Genomic DNA, 10,836 nt, shown 5'->3' on the forward strand with positions numbered 1-10,836 from the left:
TCGGATCTCAATGATTTTAAATGAGTAAAAACCCTTGTGCGTTTAACCGGATTATTTATACCTTTAACATTCCAGCTTATAAAACGAAGAAGCAGATGACTTTGCGAGCTTGCCATTCAGGTACCAAAATGCAGGTGCAGAAAAAATATGTCCCAACCTCTGGAACCCCCCCCCCCCCCCCCCCCCCCCAAAAAAAAAGGGGGGGAGAAAGAGAAGAAAGAAAAAAAAAGGGAAAAATAAATAAATAAAACGAGCCTCAAAACCCCATGCGGAGCAAACGTTTAGCCTCCATAAAAGCAGCTCGTTTCTTTGCCACCATTGCTGTAAAATCAGGAAAAATGCTTATCTTCATGTCCTGCAGCAGCAACGGCTGCGACTTGGCGGCCCTTCGAAACACCTCTTCCTTCTCTTGGTAATAGTGAAACTTCACCACGATTGCCCTGGGGGAGTTTCCCTGTTGACCCAAGCCTCAATGAGCGCTGTCCAGCATCGGAGTAAAATCGAGGCCCAGTATGTCTTTCAGCATTGTAGCAATAACTGCCGTAAGTTTCCCGGTGTTTTCAAAGCCCTCCTTCACCCCTACAATGCGTGCATTACACCGGTGTTGTCGCCCCTCAATGTCGTCCAACTTGCTGGTCAACTTAGCAACGTCCGATTTCAGCTTGCTAACCTCGTTTTCCAACTCCACTGTCCGGTCTGAATAAGTATTCAAACCAAACTCAACACTTTCCAAACGGGTCTCTTGCTTCTCCAGATCTTCTTTGATTGTGTCTATTTTATCATTTAAATCTTTCGTGCTTGAATCGATACGGTCCAATATCCTCTTTTCAGAACTAGCAATCGCTCTCATAATCTCACTCATGTCGGGGGGGGTGCCTCCGGTCTGTCCTCAGCATGGTCCGAGGCTTTTGCGGCCTGCTCTTTCCCCGATCTAGTTTTGCTCATATTTCGTACAATGTAGCTTTGAAGATGTAAAAAGTGCCTCAGAGCAGCACACAGGCGTGTTATCGTACTGTTATTAAAAGTTTGTTCGTTTTGGAGCAGTGGAATTATGAAAAAAGTTAGTCCATTGAGGAGCCCTGTACAATACGTCTTCACATGGCTACCAGACACGCCCCCCTTCGAAGACCAAATACAACGTCCCAGAAAAACTCCAGATCACATGTTAGTCTGCTCCAAGCATTTCCAAAAAGGTCAGTCTTCTGTTGTAGTTGTTACGTCATTTATCATAACATAATTGGTGATGTAGATTACAAATAAGTCTTATATTGATTTGAATTGAATTCGTTGCGCTATACTGCTTTGTTCACTGTGGCTTTGCGGGCTATTGTTTGTTGTGTTTTGTAGGAAAACCAGCCGACAAAATGCTGGAATGTGATCCAGACTGGGCCCCTCTATCAACCTGGGTCAGACCGAGTGTTGGGTAAGTTACTTTAAATCAGTAACTTAGTTACATTACTAGCTAGGTCTATAAAAAGTAACTCAGTTACTTCAAGTTACTCGTTACTTTCAGAGTAATTAGATACTAGGGAAAGTAACTTTGGTTTTACTCAGAATTCTCTTGTTAATGAGTTGCTTCCGTAACTGGATACCCAGCCAGACTGCCAGTCTTCTACCTTGCTTACTTGCCACAAGTGCACTGTGCCACCTACCAATAGAAAGGAAAAGATAATGTGCATATTTCCACGAGAGAAATCCCACGCTTGGACCGTCGTTGACCGCTGCATGATTCTAACCTACGTCACAGCGTCACGTGCGCTTTTTACATCCAACACAAAAACTGCAGTCGTGGTGCTTTGATTGTACTCAGAACTCTGAAATTCTGCCTTCTGAATAGGAAGATGTAGGTAACACCAGACTGCAGATGAGCTGCATACAGGGCTGGACTGGGACAAAAAATCGGCCCGGGCGTTTTGACAAGAGACCGGCCGCCATTATAGGAAAAATCATAAAGCCTTTGAATGCCCTCCCTGTTAATGCCCTACCTGCTCCCCTGGCAAAACTTTGCTAGACCCGCCCCTGCACAGTTACCAGCTGTCAGCTACTTAGAAAAGGATCCTGGTGTTATCTGTCTCTCAGAAACAGTTCATAACTTCAACTCATTCATGTCACCTAAAAGGTAAACCTGTTTCTCCATCACCTGTTCAGCTCTGATGATTCAGTAAGGACATCTCCTGGTTTCATCTTCATGTTTCCCTCTCACCACATATCCAAACCATCATGACCAGCAGCTTTACAGCTGTGGCTCCAGCAAACATCAGCTGATACTAGAAATTAATATTAAATAAATTCTAACAACAGCTGATCAAGCTTAAACGTGCTGCTGTTGTTTAACGTGACATTGGCTGGTTTCCTCTTTCTGGCGCAAAGTGGGCGATAAACAAACAAGAGAGACGATCAGCTGATCATTGATCAGTTTTCATTTAGAAACAGGAGAGAGAGGGGAGAGAATGAGAGAAGAAGAGGCAGCTGTGCAGCAAAGACAGAATAACTCCAGCTTTGTGTCTTTTTCATTGTAGCTGAAGTTCGGGACAAACTGTTCCTTTTCACCTCAACACGAAACGTGTAATATTTTCTCTGAATACCAGACGATTCAGTTTTTTACGGGACAGTTGGAAACTCTAATAACTTATGAACAAAATAAAGTTCACTATCAGTAACATCACAGCACCACCCAGCTGTATAGAAACTCCGTCATGGTAGCTAGTAGCAGTATGAGTTATTGTAACTGACTGTAAAAAGTCAGCACAACGAAAATAAACTCCACCTAAACTTGGTTTATATCTGACCCAGACAGACTGCAGGTCATAACTTCTTAGCTGAAGTTCAGTTCACCTGACACTCGGACCGGCGGCCGCCTCGGGTCTCTGCTCCTCCTGCGTCCCCTTTCTCTCATCCACCTGCTGGCCTCCACCACTTGTTAATGTTATTTACTCTGTGGAAGCTCCGCGATGCCACCACACGAAGTAACGAGTAACGAGCCTATCTAAATCCCAGTAACGACTAACACGTTCCTGATTTTGGCATAATAACTAGTTACCGTGCTCGTTACCACAATAATAACGTAGTTACTGTAACGCGTTACTTAATAACGCGTTGTTGCAATCAAGTGATGAATAACTGTTTTCCACTATGTTGTTTTGCAATGTTTTTTGTGTTGCATTGTTGATTTGTTTTTCACTGAAGCAGCTAATAATGTCACGGCGAGTGAGAAGAGCCGTGTGGAAGAAATGAAGGAGGGTCCAAACGCAGGCAGTCGTGAAGGTGTGAAGGTGGTTTATTGAATAGACGGCAAAGGGAAAGTGGCAAACGAAGACAAACTAAACTATACTGGAAAACAACTGAACTACAGTGCAGAAACCAGAACACGAACATGAAGGAGGGCGAGCAGAGGCAGACGATGGTAGACAGCAGGAAACACATGGATGAAACATGGTGGATACACAGACGGACCAGCAACTACAAACACAGAAGACACGACTTAAATACACTCAGAAAATCACAGGGAGATTACACACAGGTGGGAGACACAGCTGGGAGTCATTAACGAGACGAGAGGTAAAGCTGAACACACTCACATGAGACGCAGACCTTCACAATAAAACAGGAACAAGAAACCATCACACTAAGACGCAGACTCGACATTGAGAGACAGACAGAAAATGACACATGGAACTAGACATACTAAGCAGACACAACCGAAGAACAAATCCTAAACACAAATAAACAGAAGCATGAAACTCTAATAATAAACATAATCGTCATCATCAACACAACAAGAGAACAAGAAAACAATCCCTGATGGAAAATTAAACCAAAACATTATCAACTCAAAATACTGGGTAGAAACTGACCCAGAACCGTGACAAATAAAGCTGATGGATTTTTACAATTTTGCCTCTTTCTTGTGAGATTCTATAACAGAATGAAACAATGATGCCAGTTATAAATAAAGACAATAATTGAATGAATTATGAAACAGTCATTTTATTTCTATTAGATCTGAAAATGTTGTGTAACACTACAACCTGAAACAACAAATAGATTGCGTTGGCCTGTAACAGCAGCTGTGAGAGGGAATCGTCCAAATCACCAAAGTAAACTGGAGCTGGGCTTGTTGCAGGATCTGAAGTTACTTAACATGTTGTGAGTGTGTGCTCTCACTTAGGACCATATAATAAGAAATATGTGCATGATGAAAGATGGGCAGCACGCTGACGTCCTTACTCCACTCTGTATGCTCGTGTGGGTCTGACCCTTTCACTCCTTTGATTTTTTCCTCGTACTTTTTGTTGCCTTTTCATCACGTCTGTCTTTGTACGGAGCTGACGTGTTCTCCGTCGTTTTGTACATAACTGTTTTTGGGGCAAATAAAATGCAAGTAGGGATTACAACTGTAGAATTAATGATTATCGGTGCTGGAAATGCTAGCGCTTGATGCAGTGTTTTGATGTTGTTGCCACGGGTACCCACAAAGCGATGCATGAAACTCACGTGGTCTGTCAAGCTCTTTCGTGACGTGACGTCAGGGGAGGGGACGTGGTCACAATTTTGGGTTGAGCCGCCATCTTAGTAGGCCAAACAAAGGACTACAGGAGCGAAAGCACACAGAAACATCAGCTATGTCTCGTACTTGCTGTGTTGTCGTTTGCAATGTTAGATCGTGCGATCGGGAAAGGAATAAGCTGGAAAATGGGCTCTATTTTTATCGTTTCCCCTCCTGGAAGCATCCTGAGGGAGCTCATGTATGTTACCAAACGAAGACGTCAGGCTTGGATAGCAGCGGTGAGACGAGCTGATATCCAGCTCTCTGTCATCATTTATGTTGGTGTGCTCCCGACATTTTCATTCTGGTAAGTTCCAAAGAAATTCACATTGCTCTTTATAGGCTTTGTTGAGAATAGAATCCTTCCTGTCGGTGGCGCTGTCACTTGGTGTTCGCTCGCTCTGTGGTATAGTATCGCTTCCTGTTCCTGCTCAAACACAGTGGTGTTTCTGAGTAGCTTATTTGCTTAGCAGTTTAATTAACAACTTTTAAATACATTCTTTTTTCACAGTATAATCCTCACGTGCTTCATCCGAAGCACACTTTCTGTGTACTCACTACCTAATTTATAGCCAAAGTATTCACTCACTGTCTCTGTACTGTTTCGCTAGCTTAGCTCGTAGCCGACCCGTTAGCACCATGGCTACTTCACCTGTCCCTTCTGCACTTTCTTGCTCATTGTGTCAGATGTTTAGTTACTCCTCGGCCTCCTTTAGCAGTAATGATATCTGTAACAAATGTAGCATATTTGCAGCTCTGGAGGCCAGGATTACTGATTTGGAGACTCGGCTTTGCACCCTGCTATCACCCTTAGCTAGCCAGGCCCCTGTAGCTGGTGCAGCCGAAGATAGCGTAGGCCCCGCTAGCTGTTCCCCGGCAGACCCCAAGCAGCTGGGGAAAGACGGCTGGGTAACGGTGAGGAGGAAGCGTAGTCCTAAACAGAAGCCCCAGGTACACCACCAACCCGTTCATGTGTCTAACCGTTTTTCCCCACTCGGCGACACACCCGCCGGGGGTCAAACTCTGGTAATTGGTGATTCTGTTCTCAGACATGTGAAGCTAGAGACACCGGCAACCATAGTCAATTGTCTTCCAGGGGCCAGAGCAGGCGACATTGAAGGAAATTTAAAACTGCTGGCAAAGGGTAAACGTAAATTCAATAAAATCATAATTCACGTCGGCAGTAATGACACCCGGTTACGCCAATCGGAGGTCACTAAAATCAATATTGAATCGGTGTGCAACTTTGCCAAAACAATGTCGGACTCTGTAGTTTTCTCTGGTCCCCTCCCCAATCAGACCAGGAGTGACATGTTTAGCCGCATGTTCTCCTTAAATTGCTGGCTGTCTGAGTGGTGTCCCAGAAACGATGTGGGCTTCATAGATAATTGGCAAACCTTCTGGAGGAAACCTGGTCTTGTTAGGAGAGATGGCATCCATCCCACTTTGGATGGAGCAGCTCTCATTTCTAGAAATATCGACAAATTTATTAAACCCCTCAAAACATGACTATCCAGAGTTGGGACCAGGAAGCAGAGTTGCAGTCTTACACGCCTCTCTGCAGCTTCTCTCCTCCTGCTACCCCCCCAAAAACCCATCTCCATAGAGACTGTGTCTGCTTCCAAAAAGACAAAAAACAAACTAAAAACCAGCAACAAACAACTTAAACATTTACAAAGAAAGAACAATACAGTATCCACACCTGAACCAAAGAGTAAAACAGTAAAATGTGGATTATTAAATATTAGGTCTCTCTCCTCCAAGTCTTTGTTAGTACATGACTTAATAATTGATCAACAAATTGATTTACTCTGCCTTACAGAAACCTGGTTGCAGCAGGATGATTATGTTAGTTTAAATGAATCAACACCCCCGAGTCATTCTAACTACCAGAAATCTTGAAGCACAGGTCGAGGGGGCGGTGTGGCAGCAATTTTTCACACCAGTCTATTAATTAATGAAAGACCAAGACAGACTGTTAATTCATTTGAAAGCCTGATGCTTAACATTGTCCACCCCAGCTGTGAAACTCAGAAACCAGTCTTACTTGTTATCATCTATCGTCCACCTGGGCCTTACACAGAGTTTCTGTCTGATTTCTCAGACTTTATATCTAATTTAGTTCTGAGCTCAGATAAAATAATTATTGTGGGTGATTTTAACATCCATGTTGATGCTAAAAATGACAGCCTCAACATGGCATTTAATCTGTTGTTAGACTCAATTGGTTTCTCTCAAAATGTAACAGAACCCACCCACCACTTTAATCACACTCTAGATCTTGTTTTAACATATGGCATAGAAACTGAACATTTAACAGTGTTTCCTGAAAACCCTCTCCTGTCTGATCATTTCCTGATAACATTTACATTTACAATAATTGATTACGCAGCAGTGGAGAGTGGACTTTATCAAAGTAGATGTCTCTCTGAAAGCGCTGTAACTAAGTTTAAGAATATAATCCAGCCACTGTTATCATCGTCAATGCCCTGTACCAACACAGAGCAGAGCAGCTATCTGAACGCTACCCCAACAGAGGTCGATTATCTTGTTAATAATTTCACCTCCTCACTACGTACGACTCTGGATACTGTAGCTCCAGTGAAAACTAAGGTCTCTAATCAGAAGTACCTGACCCCGTGGTATAATTCTCAAACACGTACCCTAAAGCAGATGACTCGTAATCTGGAGAGGAAATGGCGTGTCACAAATTTAGAGGATCATCATTTAGCCTGGAGAAATAGTTTGTTGCTTTATAAGAAAGCCCTCCGCAAAGCCAGAACAGCTTACTACTCATCACTGATTGAAGAATATAAGAACAACCCCAGGTTTCTCTTCAGCACTGTAGCCAGGCTGACAAAAAGTCAGAGCTCTTTTGAGCCAACCATCCCTTTAACGTTAACTAGTGATGACTTCATGAACTTCTTCACAAATAAAATTTTTATCATTAGAGAAAAAATTACCAATAATCATCCCACAGATGTAATATTATCTACAGCTACTCTTAGTACCATTGATGTTAAGTTAGATTCTTTTTCTCCAATTAATCTTTCTGAGTTAACTTCAGTAATTACTTCCTCCAAACCATCAACGTGTCTTTTAGACCCCATTCCTACAAAACTGCTCAAAGAAGTCCTGCCATTGATTAATTCTTCGATCTTATATATGATCAACCTATCTCTAATAATCGGCTATGTACCACAGGCCTTCAAGGTGGCTGCAGTTAAACCTTTACTCAAAAAGCCATCTCTAGACCCAGCAGTCTTAGCTAATTATAGGCCAATCTCCAACCTTCCTTTCATATCAAACATCCTTGAAAGAGTAGTTGTCAAACAGCTAACAGATCATCTGCAGAGGAATGGTTTATTTGAAGAGTTTCAGTCAGGTTTCAGAGTTCATCACAGCACAGAAACAGCTTTAGTGAAGGTTACAAATGATCTTCTTATGGCCTCTGACAGTGGACTCATCTCTGTGCTTGTCCTTCTTGACCTTAGTGCAGCATTCGATACTGTTGACCATAATATCCTATTAGAGCGATTAGAACATGCTGTAGGTATTACAGGTACTGCACTGCAGTGGTTTGTATCATATCTATCTAATAGACTCCAATTTGTGCATGTAAATGGAGAGTCCTCTTCACACACTGAGGTTAATTATGGAGTTCCACAGGGTTCAGTGCTAGGACCAATTCTGTTTACATTATACATGCTTCCCCTAGGCAGCATCATTAGAAGACATAGCATACATTTTCACTGCTATGCAGATGACACCCAGCTCTATCTGTCCATGAAGCCAGATAACACACACCAATTAGTTAAACTGCAGGAATGTCTTAAAGACATAAAGACTTGGATGGCCACTAACTTTCTGCTTCTTAAATCAGATAAAACTGAGGTCATTGTACTCGGCGCTGAAAAGCTTAGAAATATGGTCTCTAACCAGATTCTTACTCTGGATGGCATTACCTTGGCCTCCAGTAACACTGTGAGGAACCTTGGAGTCATTTTTGACCAGGATATGTCCTTCAACGCACATATTAAACAAATATGTAAGACTGCATTCTTCCATTTGCGCAACATCTCTAAAATTAGAAATATCCTGTCTCAGAGTGACGCTGAAAAACTAGTTCATGCATTTATTACTTCCAGGCTGGACTTCTGCAATTCATTATTATCAGGATGTCCAAAAAACTCACTGAAAAGCCTTCAGTTAATCCAAAATGCTGCAGCAAGAGTACTGACAGGGACTAGAAAGAGAGAGCATATTTCTCCTGTTTTGGCTTCCCTTCATTGGCTTCCTGTTAAATCCAGAATTGAATTCAAAATCCTGCTCCTCACATACAAGGTCTTAAATAATCAGGCCCCATCTTATCTTAATGACCTTGTAGTACCATATCACCCTATTAGAGCACTTCGTTCCCACTCTGCAGGCCTACTTGTTGTTCCTAGAGTATTTAAAAGTAGAATGGGAGGGAGAGCCTTCAGTTTTCAGGCCCCTCTTCTGTGGAACCAGCTTCCAGTTTGGATTCGGGAGACAGACACTATCTCTACTTTTAAGATTAGGCTTAAAACTTTCCTTTTTGCTAAAGCATATAGTTAGGGCTGGACCAGGTGACCCTGAATCCTCCCTTAGTTATGCTGCAATAGATGTAGGCTGCCGGGGGATTCCCATGATGCATTGAGTTTTTCCTTTCCAGTCACCTTTCTCACTCACTATGTGTTAACAGACCTCTCTGTATTGAATCGTATCTGTTATTAATCTCTGTCTCTCTTCCACAGCATGTCTTTTATCCTGTCTTCCTTCTCTCACCCCAACCGGTCGCAGCAGATGGCCGCCCCTCCCTGAGCCTGGTTCTGCCGGAGGTTTCTTCCTGTTAAAAGGGAGTTTTTCCTTCCCACTGTCGCCAAAGTGCTTGCTCATAGGGGGTCATATGATTGTTGGGCTTTTCTCTGTATCTATGAAGCGCCTTGAGGCGACATTTGTTGTGATTTGGCGCTATATAAATAAAATTGAATTGAATTGAAAATTGAAAATCCTTAATATAGATCAGAGTTAAAGAGAATATAGTTTGCTTGCAACATTATAATATTGTGGTTAATGAGTGTAAGAATACAAAATAGAAAAAAAGGCCTGAGATGGGAACAAAGAACTGAGGTACAGGCAGGAGGACAATCAACCCCCAGGACAGGAAGCAAGAGTTACTGAGGGTGAGGAGCAGACAATGGTCAATGGACAGAACCTTAAAAGGAGATGGGGGTCAGCGTGTCAGCACCCTTGGCCACTGTACTAGTGTATTTCCATTGTGGGGGTGCTTACTGTAGAGGGGAGGAGACCAGAGGTTATAACTGTAACTGTTAGATCAGCCTTTAGCACAGGACTGCATAGGATGCAGTAAGAATAATGGGTAATGAAAGGATTGTGTAAAACATGGAAACATCTCAGCGTGATCTCTACCAGGACCAAAAGAATCGCAGAGACCGGCGCTGTCTCAACAGCTTTTAGTTTTATTTTCAATGCGCTGAGGTCATAGAAAATTAGAACAAACATCCTAATGTGTGATGCAGCAGAACTATGTTCTGTTTATGGAGAAGCTTATCGGTGACAACGAGTGGAGTTTGCCTTTTTTGCGGATGGTGTGTAGAGCAAATTTTGGGGCAGCTGCTGAGGAGAAGTCAATGTTATGTGCAACTGTATCCCAATTCAGGGTCTGCAGCCTTAAAGGCCGCATTTTAAGGCCGATTACGTCACAGCGACGTGCCAAATGCTGTCCCAATTCAAAGGCTGCTCAAAATGTACGAGCTGTGATAACTGTGTCTGATAGAATGAAGAGTAGACTGATATATGAAATATTCCTTTATTGGGTGAGAAAATCAGACCATGTCATAACTGCTTTATGTCATACAGAATAGATATCAGAGCCTTAAACAGGCTGACTTCTGCTAAATGGGTCAAACTGGGCAGAAAGTCTACAAACACATAACATCCTTATAGAATATGATGTAACACTATAGATCAACTTACCTCAGAATATATAAAGCATATAAACAATTACAGCAATATGATGCAACAAACACAGCAGCTACTGATCCAAAATACTCAAAGCTTCATAGAACTGAAACAAACATTTATTTTTAGCTCCATTCAGCTGCTGATACATACTTTAGGTTTCTGAACATTAAACTTGTTGCTGCCTTTCATAGTGTGTAACTTGAAGGCCCTGAGTACTTTCTCCCACACTGAAAACACTGGATGATCACATTATTTGAACATTACCTAATAAGACTGATTCA

The 10,836-nt window shown here is 42.4% G+C and overlaps 1 pseudogene; it reads right to left on the reverse strand.

The window, feature by feature from the left end:
- Positions 1 to 256: 256 nt before the first annotated feature.
- Positions 257 to 945, reverse strand: LOC148103067 (uncharacterized; annotated as a pseudogene).
- Between the last annotated feature and the right edge of the window lie 9,891 nt (positions 946 to 10,836).

The sequence above is a fragment of the Neolamprologus brichardi genome, chromosome 3 (assembly GCF_056152115.1).
Source record: "Neolamprologus brichardi isolate AB-2024 chromosome 3, ASM5615211v1, whole genome shotgun sequence".
Classification (NCBI taxonomy): domain Eukaryota; kingdom Metazoa; phylum Chordata; class Actinopteri; order Cichliformes; family Cichlidae; genus Neolamprologus; species Neolamprologus brichardi.